We start from the raw sequence: 21243 nt of genomic DNA on the forward strand, positions 1-21243 counted from the left end.
CAGGACCCACCTTTCTTTGGTCTATAAGATTCATTGGCTGTTGCTCTTCAAGAGAAGAGTGAATACCTCTTACTAGTCAGTCTCAGCTCTGAATAAGCTCTTGCAAGTCAAAAATGAGTGTTCACCACCTCTTCATGAAAGAAGGCAGAGATGTTTTGTCCATGTTCCAGACTAGGGCTTCAGGCACAAAGACATGGAAGAAGTCTTTTAGGGTCACACAGGGATCCTGAACGTGAGTTGTAGTTTCCTGCTGTCTAAGCCAAACATTTTCCCAGGAGATACCTTCAACCCCTCTTTGGAGAATATCTCTCTCTGCAAGCTCAAAGAGTGAAACAGTCTGAATGGAAATGGCTGGGAATATAGGCACACAGCTCCAGGCTCTTTTTTGCTCTGAAAATACTCAATTGTCTGTCATCTGTGGATACATAACCAATTACGGCAGCAACCAAAGAAATTAAATACATTATCTTGGTTTAGGGGGAATTAAAAAAACAAATAAACAACACAACAAACAAAAACCCCAAAACCAACAGCTGCCACTTCAAGAGGGAAAAATAAAATAATAATCCTGGAACAAATCTCTTAGACTCCTGTAGGGCCCTCGTCCAGCAGCTATCCTAAACATAAAAAAAGAAATTTTTCCTGCCCTGGGTAGAAGCCCATATCAGCCCTCCAGCTTCACTGTTACGTCATTTAATGCCTATTGCCTGGATTAATAGGCATCTCAATCAAAAATACTTTTTGGAGCAGAACTTGGCTGCAGCTGCTTTCCTTTCTGGGGATCCCCTACAGTGCTCTATAAAGCAGCAGATTAAATACTGATGGAGAAGTGCTGGGAAATAGCAATTGTAGCCATGGTGATTGTTCATACTTACGCCAGTACATTAGATCTTGGTGTCTGAGTGGGAGAATATTAGTTGAGGTGCTAGGGTCATGCTTTGATATACCAGGACTCATATTTAGAAGTTATATATACGGTACCAAACACCTTCACAGTGCTAAAGGTACATTAATTATACTTTCTGTGACAGTCTATAGTCTTGGTAGAGATATATACACTGGTGATACATCATTAGCCTTGAAAATCCAAGTGTTCATTTGATTTATTAATGGCAGAATGGTTTCTCTTTAAACATAACCATTTTAGGAGGTTCGATATATAATAAGGGCTTTGGAACAGCACTGCTTCTCTTCATTCCCCTGCAGATACCTAGCAAAGTCTTATTTGTTTGTAGAGACATCCCTGGGTGAGAAGGCTTTAAAGAAAAGAATGCCAACCTGTCTTTCTTCCCTTGCTCCCCATCCAAAGCCACTGGGCATAGGAGTTTTGTATTTTGCATTTTGCATTTTTTGTAATTTGCACATAATATACACAATTATGAGTAGCATTGGTTAATCAGTGATTTTTGTGAAGCACAAAAAGCTCAGCTGCCGGTAACTTGAACATGGGCAGACTACTTGCTTCTGTACCCATGCCCTCCCATCCCAGGAAATGGGTCCAATGCTGTGTGGTCCATAGGTTGATGGGAAGTAGCATATCTCTCTCCTGATGCCAAAGCTGAAGGTAGCAAAAGCCATCTGCATTGTAGGATGTTTCCCAACATGAGTTATGCTTCTGCCCCCCTCTGAGCTGCTATGCTAATGTATGCCATGGTCTGCCTTGCAGAGAGGCCAGGATTGTTATGCCTACCTTTGCCCTGTCATCTAGGTCTGTGGATGGAGGTGAGCAGATTCTGTGCTCTCCCCTGCTGCATCTAGCCTTGACCAGGTATTTTCCACCCTTCACTCATTACCTGCGATGTCGCTGGTACCTAGCTATTAACTATCAATCAGCACCATCAGCCTGAAGTAGCACAAGGTAGTTTTGCTGTGATCGACACATGGTGGATTTACAGGAGTTTCCAGCCGTACTCATATCCCTGGTCTAGCAAGTCCCTCCTACTGCCAGCTCTGTGTGCAATCACAGCTCAGAATAGTGCTTCAAAGGGCTCTCCAGTAAAGATACCAAGATAAAATTGCCTGACACAGGTCACCCCTATTCTTTCGCAACAGCATCACAGAGTGCTTCTGAAAACTGCAGCATCCTGGACAGTAACCTTAAACTCCCTGGGAACAGAAACATACTAAGAGGAGGCAGCCCCACATGTTTTCCCTCGGGCTGAGAAGGGGACAGAAGACTCTTGTCTCTTCCAAACCACCATCACCTCTTGCATGGGAAAGCCACAGATCCCTACCTGCTGCCAGCCTAGAAACAAGCCATTTGAGACCAAGCAGCTGTCAAGAATAATGCGATAGCTTATAGGAATCTGAGAGCAGATCCAGGCTAAACCCAGGCTTGCTAATGCCTGATAAATGTCAGCCTTGTCTGTTTTCGGGTAGGTAGGGGGAACAGAGCAAAGGCTGCTTGCACTTCATGTTGCTTCCATCTGACTAAAGCTGCCAGAGCTGGGTCAGGTGGACTGCTGATAAAAATGTAACTCAACAGGTCTCTGACGTCTGTAAACACCTCTCTCTGGAGGAAACTGGGATCTGGGGCCCACAGGGATAATGCAAAATGGCAGTGGATGTATCCCAGAGGGACATGTAGCCGCAGGCTCGTCAGTGAAAGACGCAGAGAAAAGTTGTGATGCTGGATGGAAACAGAATTCTCAGGGGCGTAGCCAGCTTTGCTAAAAAGCTTTTCAACCTGTCTCTGTTCACTCAAATGAGGTCACCCCCTGCACCTCCACAAAACCCAGGAGCTTCTCCTGGTCATCCCACTTCAGCAGTATCAGTCTGCTCCTCCCTGGAGCAGCTGGCAAGAGATGTCAGGTTTTAAAGCACATATTCAGGATAATAGCACGATTGCTGTTTAACTTCTAAATTATGTATCACCCCCCTAGCACACGCTCTCAGCAGGTGTCTGTCTCGGAGCTGTACAAGGGCACTGTCAGCTCCACACTTGTCATCAGCCTGGAGCAGTTTCAGACGAGATCCTCCCACCTCTCTTGGTGCTTCCAGTTGTTTTAAAAATGAAGTCAGGTAGGTCAGCAGATTGAAAGCCATCACTCTGATGGTTTCAGGCAAAGGAGAAGTAGGGACCAGAACTGGTAACCCCTCATTTGAGAGGAGGTGACCTCAGGGTGGAGTAGACAGGGGAGGATCAGCAGAGGTGGGGAGGGGGAATTTTTTAAACTGCTCGAAGCAGTCTTACCTACTGTATCTCGAGCCATGTCCATCTGGCTTTTGAGACAAAAAAAGGGGGGTCCTTCTGCACAAATAACTGCTGGGCTGTGGCCTAGCTCTGCCAGGATTATATTGGCTTTTGTGCAGCACAATCAATACAATCCTTTACAGTTTAATTTATATTTTTTAGTCAGGTGGGAAAGTGGGGAGGTCCAAAAAGAAGCTGAGCAGTGAAGTAGGAGAGTCACACTGCTTTTATGCTTGCTGACTGTTGTCCGTTTTTCATGTGGATTATGACCTGTGGTCCCCTTACACAGCAAGACTGTGCTGGTTCAAAGCATGGCATGACTCACCATGTATGTGCCTCACTAGAAAAAAGGTCTTGCCTTCTTGCGGTGATTTCACAGAGCTGGCATGAACCATGCCCCGTAAGTGGTATGGACAGGGCTGAAGCTGAACTTATCTTCAGGGAGGAATTCTGAACTGGAAAAGGGAATTTAGTGGAGCTCCTTTAATATGCGTGATGAATGCCTGACCTGAGGGGCCAGACTGCAGCAAATGACCTTTCCGACATCAGACCTCCTTCACCACAGCTTGAATTATTCTGTGATCCTCGCAGAAAGGACCCTGGGATCTGTCATTAGAGATTCAAAATGGCTATTAAAGCCATCTGCCCCAGGCATGACCTGGTTTGCTTTCTGATGCCAAATACATATGATGATAATTTCTGAAAGATGGGGAGCACTGCCCTTAGATACACAGACACACACAAAACCACTTCCCAAACATCTAACACACACTCATTTTCTCCTCGGACTCTCCTTTGAGTTGATCTTTCCAAAACACTGACCCAGTGACCCCATTCCCTCCCCCACCCCCCCCACCCCAGCCCCCAGTAGGCCTTCAATTAAATCCAGAATTGCCTCTGTACAAAAGGAGCTCTGTCAGCTCCATTCAGAGAGGAACAAGTGGCCTGAATAGCTTCGGGTGCACTGGAAACCGAGAAACAGTGTGGTCTTGTGTTAAAGTTGAATGGTGGCGAGGGGGGCGGTTGGAGGTTGAGGGGGAGCGTTGAATCAGTTAAAGTAATTATTGAGTCATTCGGGAGGCTAGGAGGGGAGGAGAATTCTTCCTAGACAAAGACCTGCAATAGACACATAAGACATTTCACCCCTTAAGGAGGTCTTGGGCAGAAAAGGAAAGTATCAGGTATAAAGCAGCAATTTGTAGAAGTCAGAGCTACTGTGATGCTCTGGCCTCTTGTTCTTCTTTTGAGTTGGTTGATCTTGGACCTAGCTCTTCTTCACTTCTTTATTCAGTTCAGAGAGTCCAAAGGTCTAATTCACTTCTTCTGTGTACAGGGGTTACAGCTCAGCGTGTTTACATACATCACGGAGACAAGGGATTTGATTACTTTCTATGTCCCGGAATCATCTAGATGGTGAACCCAGAGAAATGTCAGGATCATTACAGAAAGACCTCTATCATTTGTCTGACAGTTAATACTAATCTGACAGCTTCCTAAGCAAAGTACTTTGGATGTAACCCAAACCTGAAAAACTGTCACCCATCAACTCGGCAGGAAGACCACATCCATGTACATGTCAGTGCTATCCATCAGAAACTAACCAACAGTGAGAGCAACAGAGAAGACAGTTTAAAAGGCCAGGAGAAAAACTCTCCAGCAGAGAGATGGGGCAGCGGTCCAAAACCAGCAGTGGCTTTCTACAGAGGTTCCTCTGCTGCTGCAGGGTATATGCATCTCTCCAAGAGCAAGGTGCCATTCAGAGGCAGGAAAATTGTCTCTGTTACTCTGTCACACAGAGTGGTATCCTGTATCATTACATCCACTACAGCATGCCTCCCACTCCTGTCATGAAGAAGATCTCAAGACATTTCTAGACAAACCTTTAGTGAAGAGTCTTCTGATGATTCTCTGCGTATAAGACCAATGCATGCATATGAACCAGAGGAGACCGAGAGGACAAGATTTGTAGCAACATCTTATTTTCTCTACTTATTCCAGGGCAGGAAAGACTGCCCAAGTGTTCATTTTCTGGTGTTTTGCCTGTCCACACTGAAATGTGAGTCCCAAGGTAGAAGTTAGTGAGTAGTAAACTTCAGGTAATGATCCAATACAATTTGTATTTTTCCCTACTGAGAGATTAGGATTTCAGCACATTTATTAGTTATTTTCACTTATTCAATTATTTGTTCCTCTGTGAATGAGATTTTTTTTTTCAATGCCGTGTTCATTACAAATAGGAAAAAGAACTATCGGGGTGCCATGCTGGTTAGTGATACCAGTCAGAGCAATCACAGATTGGGCAGTGTACAATAGTCCTGCTGTCAGAAACACTGTTCTGTGAGGATAAAAATCAGTACCTGTTAATTCTCTTCCCTTCCAGAATCTGTTCTTCCTGCCAGTGAAATAATCACTGTGTTTATTACTGTTTATTCATACTGCAATAGTTTTCTGAAGCCTGGGTCACTCAGCAGAAACTATGAATCTCCCATGCTCTGTGTATATAGACTAAGGCACCAGGATAATCAGGTATCAGCCATTAAAAGAAAAAAAAAAAAAAAAAAAAAGAGTAAATATTCACACAAAACCTTAGATTTTTAGGGTTTTGACATGATTATCTCTTCTCCTTTGAGGTACAAAGTCACAGCATTGCAGAGCTCTTTACTACAAAACACACTAAACATCAGCAGCAAACTTTTCCTTCTAATTATCAGAGCTAATAATAACCCTGCTAAATTTCAGGGGAAGGTACATCCAACATGTCCATGCACACAGCCTGTAGCAGGGAACTGGCTAAGCCCAGGAACAGTTTGGCCTTATAGGCTATATTTGCTTGGGTAAGCCATGCTAACGTGTCCAAGAGGCTCCCAAAGTATGAGATGGTCTGTATAGGACTTAACAGGGTATCCTTATGGGTCTGTGCTGTGCCAGTGCAGAAATGCTCTTAGGTAGTTTTGAAATTGTGAGGTTTAACTCCTAAATGTTCCCTCTTGCTCCTCAGCACAACCTTGGGGCTCTTCTGCTCAGCCTTTTCTTTCTCATATGGCATTCATGCTGCTCCTCAAACTCATCTCTGCAGCTCAGAGTTGATGCCTCCTCTCTCACAACAACAAAACATGCTACAACAACATGCTGAGTCATGGTTTGGCTCAGTCAAAGACAATGTCATCTCCTAGCAACAGTGAGATGATGCTAATGGGATCCTTGCAAGTGCAAAGCTGCAATGGCAAACATGTGCAAAGGCTGCCAGGGCAGGTTTCACTTCTGGATCTCATGCTATACCTTGCTCACCAGGGGCAGAGGTCATGGCAAGCTGAGGTTTTGAAGCAGAGCTTCTCCTGTGACCAGAATGGCCATGAATGACAACACCAAGACAGCAGATAAATCCTGCCTGAATGCACCATGATGAAAAACCAGCTACAGGGCTCAAGCTGAGCTCTGTCTCAAAGGGAAGTTGCGTTATGCCCATCTTACAACAGGCAGTTAGTCATAGACTGCTAATGACTTGGTTGGCCTTTGTGGGACCTATTTCCAGGTGGAATCAGAATTGCTGGAGCTTGACTCATAGACACTGTCCTGACAGAAATCTTTTGTATCTCAAGGCCTGAAAAGGCCCATTACCTTGAAGCTGAGTTTGCATTCACTGAAGCTTTTGAGCAACGCATTTACTGCTACAGTTTGATCTTGCAGGGGCTTAAGTAGCTGTGAAAGGAGTGGCACCTCCCGGTTATGCTACCAAGTTGGAATGAGCAAGTTCTGAGCATTTTCTGCCCTACAAAAATTGTGACCACATGGTTCGTTGCTTGTTTTAGGCAAAGCAGAGGCAAAACAGGGTTCATGTCCCATTAGCACTATGATTTCAGTGAGCGCTTGGTGCCCTAAATAAGTCATGGAGATGGCCTGATGTATTTGCAAAGTAACCCATGAAATGAAGTACAGTTTTAGTCAGAGCTTTTAAGCCCTTCCATGATATGTTTTAAAGTCCTTCCTTTTACAGCCCTTTCCTCCATCCTCTATAAAGAGAAGAAGGACAGGTTTACAACATCCATTGCAGTTAACAGGGTGGAATAGGGTAAAGTAGTAGGTACTTCCAGTGATGCAAGAGGTGATTAAGGAGTGAGGTTTTTCAGCAGATCATTCAAGTTGTAACTAAAGATATATGTCACCCTTCTTGAACCTATCCTGGAGCAGTTACCTTAGCATTTTCCCAGCTTCACCTCTATTCCTGCTTGGCTACATTTCCTTCTAGGTTCTCCCTCCCCTCCTATGAGCTTGATGTTAATTTCCAAGATTATGTTCAAGATTTGGAGAATGATAATGAACGGGTTTTGTCTTACAAGATGGAAAAAATAAAAACATTACCTTTTTTTTTTAAAATTTTTCTTTTCTCTCCATCTTTAGCCTTATTTCATGATTCTTTTGAAGAGTCACATATAAGGCACAGAGGAAACATGCAAAGTGGGTAGGCTTTGTCAACGTAAATGAAACGCATTATGCTTCTACAAGGTACCAGCTGACTGTATCATTATTAGCAATGGTAATAAAAAATGCAACTCTCTCACCTTAAGGGGATTTGAGTCACTGACATTTTAATTAACAAGGTTGCTGTCTCCCAGCGTCAAGTCTGCATTCTGCACAAACTTCTCTCTGCTGTAATGAATGGACATTAGATGTCCTTTGTCCTTCATGACAACCGTGCCATGTGAGGATGATATGTCCTATTGTGTATTGCACTGGGGACTGGTTTCAAAGTAAAATGAGCAGGAGAAGGCACACCTGGCAGATGATGGTCTTTCCCTTTTTAGGGGCAAAACCCCCTGAGGAAGCAGCTGGCAGGAAGCAGGCTGCTGGCAGCTGGTCCACACCGGTCACAAAGCATGGTCACAAAAATATTGAGGAGTTTATCAAAATACACAAACCTAGAAATGAGTGGACAGGCTGCTTTGAAGAGGGAAAAACTGGGGGCAGAGCCTGACACAAAAGTCTGGTAAAGGTCATCTAAGCTATTGAATCCCTTATCCAGGGACTGTAGATGACTATGCAACACATACAGAAAGATTTCTGAAGTCTTTCCTTCACAGCCTCACAGGCCATGATACTGGCTGACAAAAACATATATTGTGGCTATCACACAGGCGAGGCAGGTAGTACCCTCCCCCTTTTCTTCCCTGACATTCATTTGTGGAGGTAAAAAATGGCACCAAAAATGAACAAAACTCACTTTTTTTGCTGCCCAAGACAATAGTGGATCTATGGTGCAAGGAGGAACTGGAGATGGATGGAAGGAGCCCAGGGAGAGAAGGGATGAAGGTGGCTTTGTTTCTAATAGAAAAGCCTATAGACAAAGAAAAGAGAGAACATGGATATTTCCAGCATCCCTGCAGGTAGAACAGAAAGGTATATATAGGATTTGTCTAAATAATACCAGGAACCAGGTTATATCCCACTCTGTTACAAAACTGGCTGGCACAACCTCTACCAGCTAAGATCTTCACCTACCCTTTCCAGTAGTGTTACATTGATAAAATCTGGCAATAGCTCATGATATGGAATACAAATAGGGATTTAGAATGGAAATTAAGTGTGTGTGTGTGTCTTCTAAACTGGTAACTAATCACAGAAGGGGCAGCAGCTCCTCTGCCACTGCAAAATATTAAACTGAGACGGGATCTAATTCTCCTGTTCAGCCTGAGTTAGGGGACTGTTTCAGAAACTGCTGAGTGAAGCTCTCTGGTCTGCTCTACACAGATGGCATATCATCATGTTCACTTCTGGCTTTAAACTGGTTTTGTGTAGTGAAGCCTAGGGGGTCCTCTATTCGCTGTACTGCCCAGCAGCAAGGATCTCCCTTCATTTGGATGTATTTGGAAAATCAATCAATACATGAAAGAAAGAAATATGATTTCAGTTTTTCAGAACATGTGGATTATATGTATAAAAGTAACTATCTTCTATTAAGATGTCCAAGAAGCACCTGAACCCTTAGATACATATATAGATCTGGCACCACATAACCAAAAAATAGGGCGTTTAAAATAAGGAATTATGTTTTGTTGTTGGAAGTCCTAAGAGAAGGCAACAAAGCACAAAACATCTTTAAAACACCTTTATCTGGTATATGTTAGGAAATCTCCTCAGCCAAAAATTATCCCAGACTAGAACTAGCCCAATTGCTTGAATGCTAAGCACCCTCAAGACTTGCCTGAACATAATGGAAATAAGGAGCTGAGTTCACCCTCCAAGTTCCTGTATTTTTGAAAGTTAGTCTCTGTAGCTATAAGATAGAAGATGACTTCTGCAAACTCCAACAAAGTGTGTTGGCAAGATCTAAGATTGCCCTTTGCCTGCCTCCTGACAGTCACAAAGCCCTCTTGTGACTTTAATATAAATGTTTACAGCTCTTTCCTAACAGCACATTTGCCTCCAGGTATTTCCTTGTCTCGACACAATCCATTTTAAACACCAAAGCTGCCAGTTAGCACAGTGCTGAATTGTGTGTCTGGAAACCAAATGGTTCTTTAAAAATAGAGGAAATTGTATTTACAGTAGCAGTTACTGCATCATCACTATCAAATGAATTTTTCAGATGTGAGCCTTTTGATTAAATGCTTTTCTTTCCCCACCTTCTAGCACAAAGGTCACTTCTCAACTCTGTTTCATCATAGTTCATGTTATAATCCCCTTTAAAATAGTAGTAAGAATAACCTATCTGTTGTTTATACAATGCCTTCTTTCCTCTCCTAAAACTTAACTTCATCCATCACATGAGAAGACAGTAACGACCAGTTTGTTATTTGAATGCTTCTTTTGAACAGAGAGTTTTGTAGCAGTAACTTGTCTTGGAAAATTTGACATAAGCAGCAAATCATGTTTGATCTTTGGGGACCATTCAGGACGCTTTAGGAAAAAAAAGCATTATTTGGTTTTGAGGCACAACAAGGCAGCCTAAGCTTTTTAACAGAGAAGAAGAGAGAGTCCCTTGTGGATTTTGGCAACCTCTTGTGTAAGCAGTAGATGTGGCAAACGTGATTTATGGGGACCAAGGCACTCTTTTCACCAGGTCCATTGCCTTTTTTCACATGAATATTACAGCTAGACACACCTGGAGCACCTGTCCATGTTCAGGCACAGCTGATGGCTGGATACTATCCATTGCCAAAACCATTCTTCCCAGATTTAGATCTAGCCCACTGGCCACAAAGTGACAACCCTGTGACTGAAGTTTATCTAAAATCCCACACATAGGGAGACTGAGGGTATGTGGAAGGTGAAAGCAAAACAGTTTTGACTGTGTCCTTCCCAACTTCATAAACACATGAAGGGCAATGCACCCAGGCAGAGATCAGAGAGAAGTGGAGAACCTCATTTCCCAAAATACTGTTTTATCTGGTATCTGGGGTCTATAAATAAATAGAAAACAGGACTGTACACTGTTGATATAGCGGCATGTGGAATAAGGCAAAAAGAAGTGACGGTAAATACAGTGGTAAAACATCTTCACAGGTACAACATATACTCGGTCCCTGGTGGTATTTCTAGCACTGACTATGCCAGACCATGGGGTCACTTGGCTGGTCTTTGACACAAGACAGAACTTTTTCAACACACAGTTGCTACTAAACCAGAGATAAAATAAAAAAACAGTAAAAACTATCTGTTATCTAAAAAAGCAACAGAAGTGACAGTCCCCCAATAAGATGACAGTATTTATGAGCTGGTGTCACAAGGTGAATGAAAATTTAGTTGAAGAAGCAAGGGCCATGCACTGGGGAGGGGACCTGGTGAATATGCTACTAGCAGAAAAATCTGCTGGGGGTTCTCTGCTTCCCAGATAAAAACATTCAGAGATGGTGGGGGGCCCTTTAGTTACTCCACAAGATCTATCACCTGCGTCATCCAGTGATTTCTGCATTGAACCAAATAACTTGTAACAAGTTGAGCTAGAGCCTGCCTTTCAAAAAGACAGGCAGCTTTGAATTACAGATTTTGAGCCATGGAAAATCTACCACCTCCCTTGGGAAGCTGCCATAGCAGTTAATTAATTTTTCTGTTAAGAAATGTTTGCCATAGTTCCAGCTTGAATTTGTCTACATTGCTCGAAGGAAGGATCTTCGTCAGGACTGTTAGCGATTTCTGGTACTTACACTCTACCTTCATAAGATCTTCTTCAAACACTTGATAAATGTTAGAGAAACCTCACAACATCCCTGTGAGACACAAAAATGTAATTATCTTAGTACATTACATGGATGAGAACAAAGGCAGAGTGGAATTAAAATTCTACTCAGGCAAAGCTAAGACATGAATCAAGTGGGATTCCTAGGAAGAAAACCTGGTACCTCCATTCGCTGCTCCATATCACTGTCTCCTGCATCCATGCTTCAGAAACAGTCAAGTTTAGGTGTCCTTTACAAGTCAGAGACAACCCTAAAGAGGATGATCTCAACACTGCTGAGCACCTTCATCTTCAGGAAGAACTGAAGGCACTGAAGAGCAGGCAGGATCCGTCCTTCTTTGCTCTGTGCCTAGCAGCTTGCACTGATCCACATAGCAACGTATTTACCCCCCGAGTTCTGAAGTTCAATAATGCAAGATGTTTAGGGAAGAGTCAGAACTTTTCTTCCTAAACACAGCAAGGAATGAAGAAGTTACTTTGGAAGTACTGGAAATTTCCAAGATATCTCAGTCAGGTATACATAATTCCCTTAAGTCCCTTAACAAAACCCTCGCCCTTGCTCTCTGTTAACCGCTCGGTCAGTGACCAGTACTTTATGTCTCCAGAAGCATTTTCTCCACTACTTAGCCTCCAATGACACCTGCTCTTCTCAAAAAGGATTATATGACATGGTTGGCTTGATGACCTAGAAGGTCCCTTCCAGCCTTATGTTGTAGTAGAATATTAATGACTCTGCTAATTCAGAGCTGTCTGACCTCCACTCTGTAAAGCTCCAAGCAAGATGATCTCGCTCTCATTATAGCTGTCGTGTTCTCAAATAACCTGTTCATGTAAAATGTATGCAGTTTTCTTCTTCTCCTTGCAATACAGTGATTTCTCTCTGTAACAATCTCCCAAAAAGCCAGTCACTGTTCAAGTGATCTTCTCTGTAACTGTCTGGAAAATGCTTTGGAGGTTATTTCCTTTTTATTCCCAACAACCAAACTAGGTATATAACTATGAAATTAACAGAGTCCTTAAATGAGACTCTAAAGAGTCTGAAATAATTCAACTTAAAATCTAGAAGGAATCTAATGTGCTGCATTTATCTCCTGTATTCCCCCATCCCAACTAATGCAAGTAAGTGCTTGATGACTTAAGTCAAGGAAGGCAAAGAGGCCATTTCTGTTCCCTCAAATAACGGTGGCTCCTATGTGCCCTCAAGGCTACACCTGCCTACGTGCCATCGTGGAAGCTCATAGACCTAGCCAAACAGCTTTTAGGTAATGTCAGGTACCTGTGTGCCCACATGCAGCAGAACCTCAGAAAATCACCTGGGGGGTCTTCTGCCAGCACCCAAATGAGTGCTCAGAAAGGTGGGAAGGGGTGAGATGTGGAGCAAACCACGTTAACTCTGGTGTGGTGCCATCCCTTCAGAGCAATGCAGATACACCAAAGCTTTTTCATTCACTCAGAGTTCAGAGCACACCCACAAATAATGTGTCCCTTAGCAGACCTCTTAGGGTTATTTAAGACTCTTGAGTGGTGGAGCAAGCCTGTATCACGTACTGTACAGTCATGTAAATAGCCTTCACTTTATCTAAAGTTCTTGTAGGAAATGCAGACACAGAATGATGTTATATGGGAGGTAGTAATGATAATAATACTAACAGGTTTTTTGCAGACTTCTCAGTAGATTTTAGGAATATAAACTTTGTGTCTTACAGATTCAGGCCTTTAGCCGAAGTTAGGCCAAAAAGAGATGTCAGGGGAAAAGGAATCAAAGACATAGGTGAGTGTAGAAGGAAAAAAAACCCTGTCACCTCTACTACACAGAAATATCAGATTGATCCATATTTCAAAATAGGTTGAAAGTTAGATTTAGTCTGACCAAGGACAACAACTATTCGCAATGATACAACATACTGTAAATCTAATGTCAGAGACTGGACAATAGGCGATTTCTTCCCTAGAGCAGTGTTTTGCTGGCACTAGATTCATGTTCATGCTGAGGTTCCCACTTGCAGGTAAAATAACACCCTCACTTCCTTGCAACTTAATATCTGAAGCTTGGGAAAGATTTACCCCCACCAGGCTGGCCATCTGTTAGCCTTCCCCAGCCTCTTCAAACTTTTAAAGATATCTAATTTTCCTCCCTGTCTGTCAATTTTCTAAAATAATACTGGCTTTGCATTTCTCTCATGAAATATTTCTTTCTTTCTTTTTTTTTTTTTTTACTTTCTTTGCTGCATTTCATGATTAATATTCTCATTAAAACTTCTTTTAGAGACAGTTCTTTGGCATATTCTGATTTTCTGGAGCTCATTCCTTAAACATCTCCAGTTCCAAGCTCATGTCTAGTCAACATCTGCTGCTTGCCAATTGTCTACAACTCATAAAGTCTTCTATACACCCAGCAATCTTGCAGCTCATGGGGAAATCTGAAAGGAAACCCAACAGGAAAGCCACATAACCTGATAGATATCACTCTAAAATGTGCATAAATCTTCCTCCCATCCCAGGATGCAAGCCTTTTCTAAAGGAGGCAGACAGATTTAAAGAAAAAAAATCAGATTATTTAAAAAAAAATAAAATCAGATTTTTTTTTATTTTTTTTTTTAAAAAAATCTTAAAAGGATATTCCCTGTTTTTCTTGGAATGGTGGAAGCCTGAGCCTTTTCTGTGCCAAGACAGTTAGGCCAACGTTGAGCAGAGGAGAACAGTCTGCAGGGACCAGCTGGACAAATAGAGATGAACAAGTCAGTTAAGTGAAAGGTCTTTTCCATTTCTTACTGACCATGATCGAACGAACAAAAGCCACTGAAGAACAGTGATCCCTCTTGGGGAAAGACCTGCTTATCAACAGGGAAGTATTGAGTACAATATTTTGTTTTAATGAAATATTTGGCATGTCCTGCAGTGATCAATGCCAGAGTTTTGGAGAGAACGATAGCAATAGACTATAATTAGCTGCGATAACTCCTCACAATAACAAATATATTCTGTTTTGAATTATTCATGAACTACTGTGTTATTTATGGCAATTCCAGCCTTTCTTTTCCTCTGGTAATGTGGGGTGTTTAGGTTTTGGGTACTTCTCTTCTTTTTTTGTAATTTGGCCAGACACAATGTTTTAATTACTAGGCACAGGAATAAATAAATAAATAAGCTCCAGGAAAGGGGGGTGGGGGAGTGGGGAGCAAGTTTTCAGTGATGCAAGTTTTCACTCACATTGGGGGGATGAGGAGGGAGCAACAGGATGTGAATTTCTATGTTCTCCATCAATTACCTGTCTTTCTGACAATGCAGTATATGGACCGCCTAATTGGAAGCAAGAAGGGACCACTTCTTTGCAAAGTCCAGGCTACTCAACTTTCTGAGCACGATTTCTCACCGAGCAGATGGAGGGTTTCAGCTTTCCCCCAAGGTTCTCCACATGAAGTACCCGAGTAAGTGCTTGGCCAATGTTCTGTATGTGACTGATATCTCTACTCACAGCAAATTGACCCAATGGCTGGGATTTTTGTCTGTTTTTCTCAAGAGATGCATTGTTTAGTTGAGTTCCAGCTAGCAAAAGTGATGGGGGAGGTATTATGCATTTAAAATTGATTTACTTGAGCAGCTCGAGATAATGAAGTCCTCTAGTCACAGAAGTAAAGTACAACCAGGCACTTACTGGGCTGCTGCTGCAGTTTACTGTTGCTCCACCTTCCATCCTTGCCTTTAAGAGACAATTTACCAGGAGATGTGGTCTCTGCATTATTGCAAGGAGTACTACTTGCCTTTTGGCTATGAAAGTACTAGTCCTCCAGAAGCAAAGGCTCTGATCCAGAAGATCAGAGAAATAACTTCACTCTCCTTCAAAATCGGTGAGTTACGCATATAATCAAACCAAAGCAGCTTGAATACCTGGTCTGAAGCAGATTGATGTCCATAGCAAACCCTCCTTTTCCTATCCAGTGACTATCATTATTCTGGGGAATCTAAGGCCAAGAATCACCCAAACTTATTTCTCCGGATAGCTCTCCAGCAATAAAAAAAAAGGTCATTTCCATGCAAGATCTTAAACTTCTATTTCAAAGGCTTTCTGTACCCAGATTTTACAAACCACTTGTCTTTCACACTAGCTCCCACAAGGAGCTGTGTTGAACTGAAATGCTTGCTTTCCAAGCCATGAAGCAATCCCCACTGCACATAATAGTTTGAAAATATTACTTCTCACCCTGTCCTCCCTACAGAAAGACTGCCACATACCTCCCAGAAGGGAATGAAAGTAATCTAACATTCATATACTGTATCAATAGATAGGTTGTTAAGAGACTGAAGTACCTGATATCTCAGCTACTGATACATCGCATAAAACTGTACATTGTACAAAAGCCAACACACACACACATGTATATATGCACACACATGCACACACTCTTTACACATTGCCATTTATCCAGAACAGAGGAAGGGTAGTGATGCTAACACTGATACCCCAAAAGAGTTATTTGGTGTTGGATTTCTGGACACTTCAGAGTCAAGTAACACCAAAAGATAATTGGTACTGGAAGACCTTTTAGAAACTTTGCTTTGAGGTCTGCCAGCTTCACAGGTGATCCCTCCGTGCCCTAGAGACTGGGAGACAGAGAACGGACATTGTGTTCTACTAACAAAGACTGTACCTTGGGTTTATGATACATTTGAAAACCAGCTTTCTGGTTGCATAATACTATCCTGAGATTTGCCACCTTTGGTGGAAAAAAAAAAAATCCTTCAAGGGATTCTTCCAGGTTTCCCTGACATTTAAGAGCAGTTGCTTGACTCCTAAAATGAGCCAGAAAGGTGAAATTCTGTGGGAGCAAGAGGAGGAGAAAATCACAAGACTGCGTATTTAGGAGAGATCCATGTTCTCACCCATGCAGAGGATGTGTGAATCACTGCTGAATGGTCTGCTGAGCTGACTGTGCATCTTTCACCCCAACTGCTGCATTTCTCCATCAGCAGCAACTGGGGCAGAGGACACATTCAATATCTACTGAATATAATTAAGTCTAATTGCAAAGTTAATTGTTGAGGAGAAGGCGGGGGGAGAAAAACAAACAGCGTGAAACTAAGTGAGGATATCAGAGCTCAGCAATCTGACATCCTCAAGATCAAGCTGAAATTCGGCTTCTGTGCCCCATATTAACTATATCTTCCTGTGTATGTATGTGTCTATCATTCATCGCTTCTCTGGCTGGACACCAATGACTGCCAAACCCCTCTCCCCCCAGAAAAGGACTCAGCCCTATTAGCAGCTAAAGCAGCAAATTGAAAATACCTTAGCAGCACCCTGAAAACTTGTTCAGGCTGGGACCCAAGAAGAATGAGGGTATCTTGGTTCTAGGAAGAAATGATTTGACTGCATGGCAAGTCTAACTGTTTATGGGCTATACTACCAGCTGATGTTTATTGCTGTAGCTTCATTGACTAGGACAGAGCTATTCTGATGCTACAGCTGCCAAGATATCTCTTAGATGCTGCTTCATTCAGAAATAAAGCTTGAAGTCTTCCAAAACCTGATCTACTGTGACATTTCAAGATCTCCAGTCTGAAAGTTCCTGGGGATGACATATTAAAAGTAGCATGGAGTGGGCTTGGAGACATATGAAAGAATCAAAAACTTCAAGTTTACTCTCCCTGTTGATAGGCACAGGGAAGGGATATCCATCTTGTGCTTCAGTGCTTAAGTTCAGCATACAACTTTAAGAGATTGGGGTGGAATCCATTGTCTGTCTGTGAAGGGACGAATTATGGTCACTGTGAGAAATGGGATGCTAGCCCACCTGGACCTTCACAGGGGCCCAGCCTGGGCTTTGAAAGCTGGAGGTCTACGGTGCATACAGCTCACTGTCTTTGGTAGTGAACAGACCTGGACGGCACTGTGACACACTGAACAAGGCTGAGTCAGGCAGGGGATGCTGGGAATAAAAGGGTCTGTGATATGGCAGCACAGACTGAAAGGTTGTACTGCGCAAACATCCCCAGACAGTCACTCTTCTCTGATGCAACATTAAATATCAATTTGCAATTGGATTGCAAATTTTGTGTGAATTTCATGTTTATTCATGGGAATTCCTTCTCCACTCAGTGCTCTACACAGTTTTGGTGTTTCCCAATGCAAGCAGTCACAAACGAAGGAAAGAGAAAAAGCACATCAGCCATATTTTTTTTCAAAAAACCACAATCCAGCAGGAGAGATGAAGACCACTAGAAGTAGCATATCAGTCAGATTCTTCCTGTGTTTCAAGCACACATTCAATCAACATCTCACATGTTGCCTCATGCCAAGTAGACTTGTATGTGTCTGAGTACACATGTAGGATGCTAACTGATACAATGACCTTGTGATGAAGAGCAGGGCTTGCCTGTCCTCTGGGTTGCCGCAGGAGAAGCAGCACCACTAGGACCTCTCCTAGAGGCATTCCTACACACTTGCACGCCCCAAACCCCAGATCTTCTAAGTGCATACAACCACTGCAACAAGCCAAATAAAAGCATAGTCATCTCCAGATAGATCCTTCCACCGCAGCTTTGTCACTTAGCTCACAGATCACAGAACAAGAAGTACAGAGCAAGGTCTTCCCCACTAAGAGGAAGCAAACCAACCCTTTTTTTGCTTAACATGTTGTAATGATAATCACAGGATGGTTGTACTAGCAACTAGGGACACCAGGGATTTACATTGGGAGACATGTAAAAAAGCCAAATGATTTTGTTGGGGAAGAGCGTTCTTTGGTTCTCCCCTTAGCTGTTTGGGTTTTGCTTTTTTTTTTCTTTTTTTTTTTTTCCCTGCCATTTTAGTATAATCTCTGAGGAGGCGGGGGGGTGTGTGTGAAGGAAATCCAGCTGTTGCCATGGCAGCCTCTAGCTGGCCATCTCCTGCATCACTCACAAGTTGCACAGTGCTGTTTCCCTCCAGTGCCAGCTCCTGGTTTCAGGTGTTTTCTTACCGGCAATGGCAGGGAGGGAGTGGGCATGCAAAGCAGTGAAGAGGGGGGATCAGCAGTCAGCGTAGGGTGGGAAGAGGTGGCCTAGAAGGAGGAAGGGTCACATGAGAATGGGTGAGAACAGATCATCAGGAGTGAAAGTGAATGCAATGATGGATGGAAAGGAAGCATTTAAAGGCAGAAACAGAATTAGCTTGGTGGAGACCCCGGACAGAGACAGAGGTGTATTTGTCACCGAGAAACTAGTCTAATTTGTGCTGGCACTTGCCCAAAACTGGTGGAGATTCCCCTGACACAAGAGCCTCTTAAAAACCACTACGCTACTTTCTCCCTAAATCCATCTCTGGCTTCCGCCACAAATAACAGCACCACGCTCTGAGTTCAGGCTCTAAGTTTAGTCTCCATCATGTTTAGATCTTAATGCAGCCCAGACATTAAAAATTCATGTTCTGATGGTTTCCATTTTCACAAGGGCCTGTTCGAACTAATGACATTGCCTCAGCAAGCACTTCATAAGTTAATCATATGCTATCATTTCTCACTGCCTTGAAGATGGAAGCCAAGAAGTCTTGCTCACAAAGCTTCAGCATTCATGGGTCTCCCTGAAGACAATCTTCCATGCCTCCACAGGATTTAACCAGGTACTTGCTGAACATTTAAAGCAGTAAAAGTCAGGAGCTTATAGGAGCATTCCTGGGGATGAAGTGACAACAGCTAGCAGGGAAGCTTCCACTACCCTTAGTGCTAAAAGGAACATATTCAAATGACTGGAAGGTTAAAATTAATTGCCTCCCCTACTATTGGCACTATGCAGCAATGCAGAGTCCACTAAGACTTTGCTTTGTCCACCACAGGAGACCTCAAACCCCCAGGTTTGTAGCCCTTGAAGCTACAAAACTACAATGTGCCAAATTAAGAGAGCGAGAGGAATGATGGGATGTTTAAAAATCTAAGGGCTGGGCCATGACAATGTATATTTTAGCTGAAAATGCCTTGATGGCCCTAAAAGGACCACATTTAACACTGCTAAGGAAAACCTGACTTGAGGGGTAGTGTTGGTCTATACAAGGGTGAGATTGTCCAAGCAGGCACCTGATAAAGCTTCTGATATAGCTTTGAGAATTGTGAGCCCAACCCATAATCAATCTCCAGAGCTCCAGTTCATTAACTTTTTACTACAGTGGGGGCTTTTGAACATGGTGATGAAGAACTTAGAGACTGAATGGATGTGAACCCAGTGGAAAGACAGTCATCAAAGAGCTTTCTTTTGTGCAGGGTGATCTTTGCACATAACAGGAGGGGAAAGCATTAGTCCAAGACCCAGGAACACTGAAGTGGGAACAGACTTGCAGATCCCATTTAATATGTGCTTCCAGTCCAGGGAAAGATTTATTTCATCCTGTCTAAACAATTCAGGTAATGGGCCATCCTTAAAAAGTCCATTGCATCCTTCCTTATTTTTCACTGTCAGCAATGTAAGTCCTTCAACCTGCTAATGAAGCTTACAGTTCCATTTTGTCCTTGGACATCGAAAACCCTTTCCCTCAACTATTTCATCCTTACTCTTGCTTCCCAGTCACAGTATGTTTTCTTTTCACAGTCCGGGCTTTGTTCAAACTCTGATGTCTGGTGGCCCCAGCACAGATGTGGGGAGGTACATGTGTATCCTGTTCTCAGGCTATGGCTGAGATCAAGGTGCACATGGATATCAGATAGTCTATATCTATCTGTATCTATATCTAGCAGGCTATATAGCGTCCTCACAGACAGGACAGGGCAGAAGTTTATTTATCTTTCCCCTGGTATCAAGAAAATGCAATAGTATCTCCTCCTTCCCTCCCCAGTTCAAGTTCCAAATGAAGTCTTCTGTCCTTTGCTCCTGTCTCCTCTTCTCCACCCTGGGTTGCAACTTCCCACCAAACTTTATGCATGGTATTTTCTAGGGTATTTTTTTCACCTAATACCAAAGCTACAGATCCTGCTGCACTGCGATCCTTTCATACTGCCACTCTAACTCTTGCATCTCTTTACTCCTCCTTAGCATCATCACCAGCTAGCTCTCCTTTTTTCTAAAGTGCATCTGTCTCTGCAGAGACCAGCATCTTGCAGTATCTTCACTCAGCTGGAAGTCTCCAGCATAGGAAATTAGCACCACCAATTATTCTAATACCCCTAAACCCTGCTAATCCCACTGATGCTCTGTTTCAGCCTCCTCAAGCTGAAGGCAATCCACTGATTGTTTTTTCAGCTCAGCAATGAGCATGGGGCTCAGGAGGAATGCAGCAGCTTGCTTCTGTCATCCTGTGTTTATTATCACACATCTTTTGTCTTCACAGTCAAGAAAGGCCACTGATGAGTGTAATCACAGGGAAAAGCCCAGATCAGAGAAAAGTCCACAGCCAGAGAGCGAAGTAGTGGGTCAGAGGTTCATTTAAATTGAAAGTCACATGCAGTAATTGCATAAATCTAAAACTATACCTACATGGGGATGTGTGGTATTATTTTAGAGGCAGAAATAAACACTATCAGCAATAAAAATGGATAGAGATGCTATGCAATGAGAGGCGTTTTTGAATGGCTCTTCAGGAGTGAGGTAGTAAGTAAGTAAGAAGTGAGGTAGTAAAAGTAGTAAGGAAGTCTTTCTTCACACCAATAGTTTAAAGCATTGGAACAGCCCTACCACCTGCATTAGGACAGGAGAGACAGTTCATTTTGATTGTCCACTGCTCTAAGCATGAAGTAGAGCCAGGTTTAACACCCGTCTTATTGTAAAGCAACTGGAGAGGATTAAAAAAAAAAATAAAAATAAGAAAATAGCATCTAGCATGCACGTGTTGGGCAGAAAGGTCTACAATGGACAGTCATCACAAAAGGGGATTTATCTCAGAAGGGACAAACTATTCAAACTTCACTGCAGAGCA

General features: G+C 42.8%; 1 protein-coding gene across 6 annotated transcripts in view; it reads right to left on the reverse strand.

Annotated features, from left to right (window-relative positions):
• ADGRB1 (adhesion G protein-coupled receptor B1) overlaps nucleotides 1-21243 on the reverse strand; it is a 295067-nt gene that overhangs the window by 248800 nt on the left and 25024 nt on the right. The window contains exon 2 of one of the 6 annotated variants that reach the window (XM_056332732.1): nucleotides 8412-8525. The exons of the other annotated variants lie outside the window; for them this stretch is intronic. The gene's annotated coding sequence lies outside the window, so the exon portion shown is untranslated. The remainder of the gene's footprint in view (nucleotides 1-8411; nucleotides 8526-21243) is intronic. 6 annotated transcript variants of the gene reach the window in all.

This window comes from Falco biarmicus, chromosome 3 (genome assembly GCF_023638135.1).
Source record: "Falco biarmicus isolate bFalBia1 chromosome 3, bFalBia1.pri, whole genome shotgun sequence".
NCBI classification, from domain to species: Eukaryota; Metazoa; Chordata; class Aves; order Falconiformes; family Falconidae; genus Falco; species Falco biarmicus.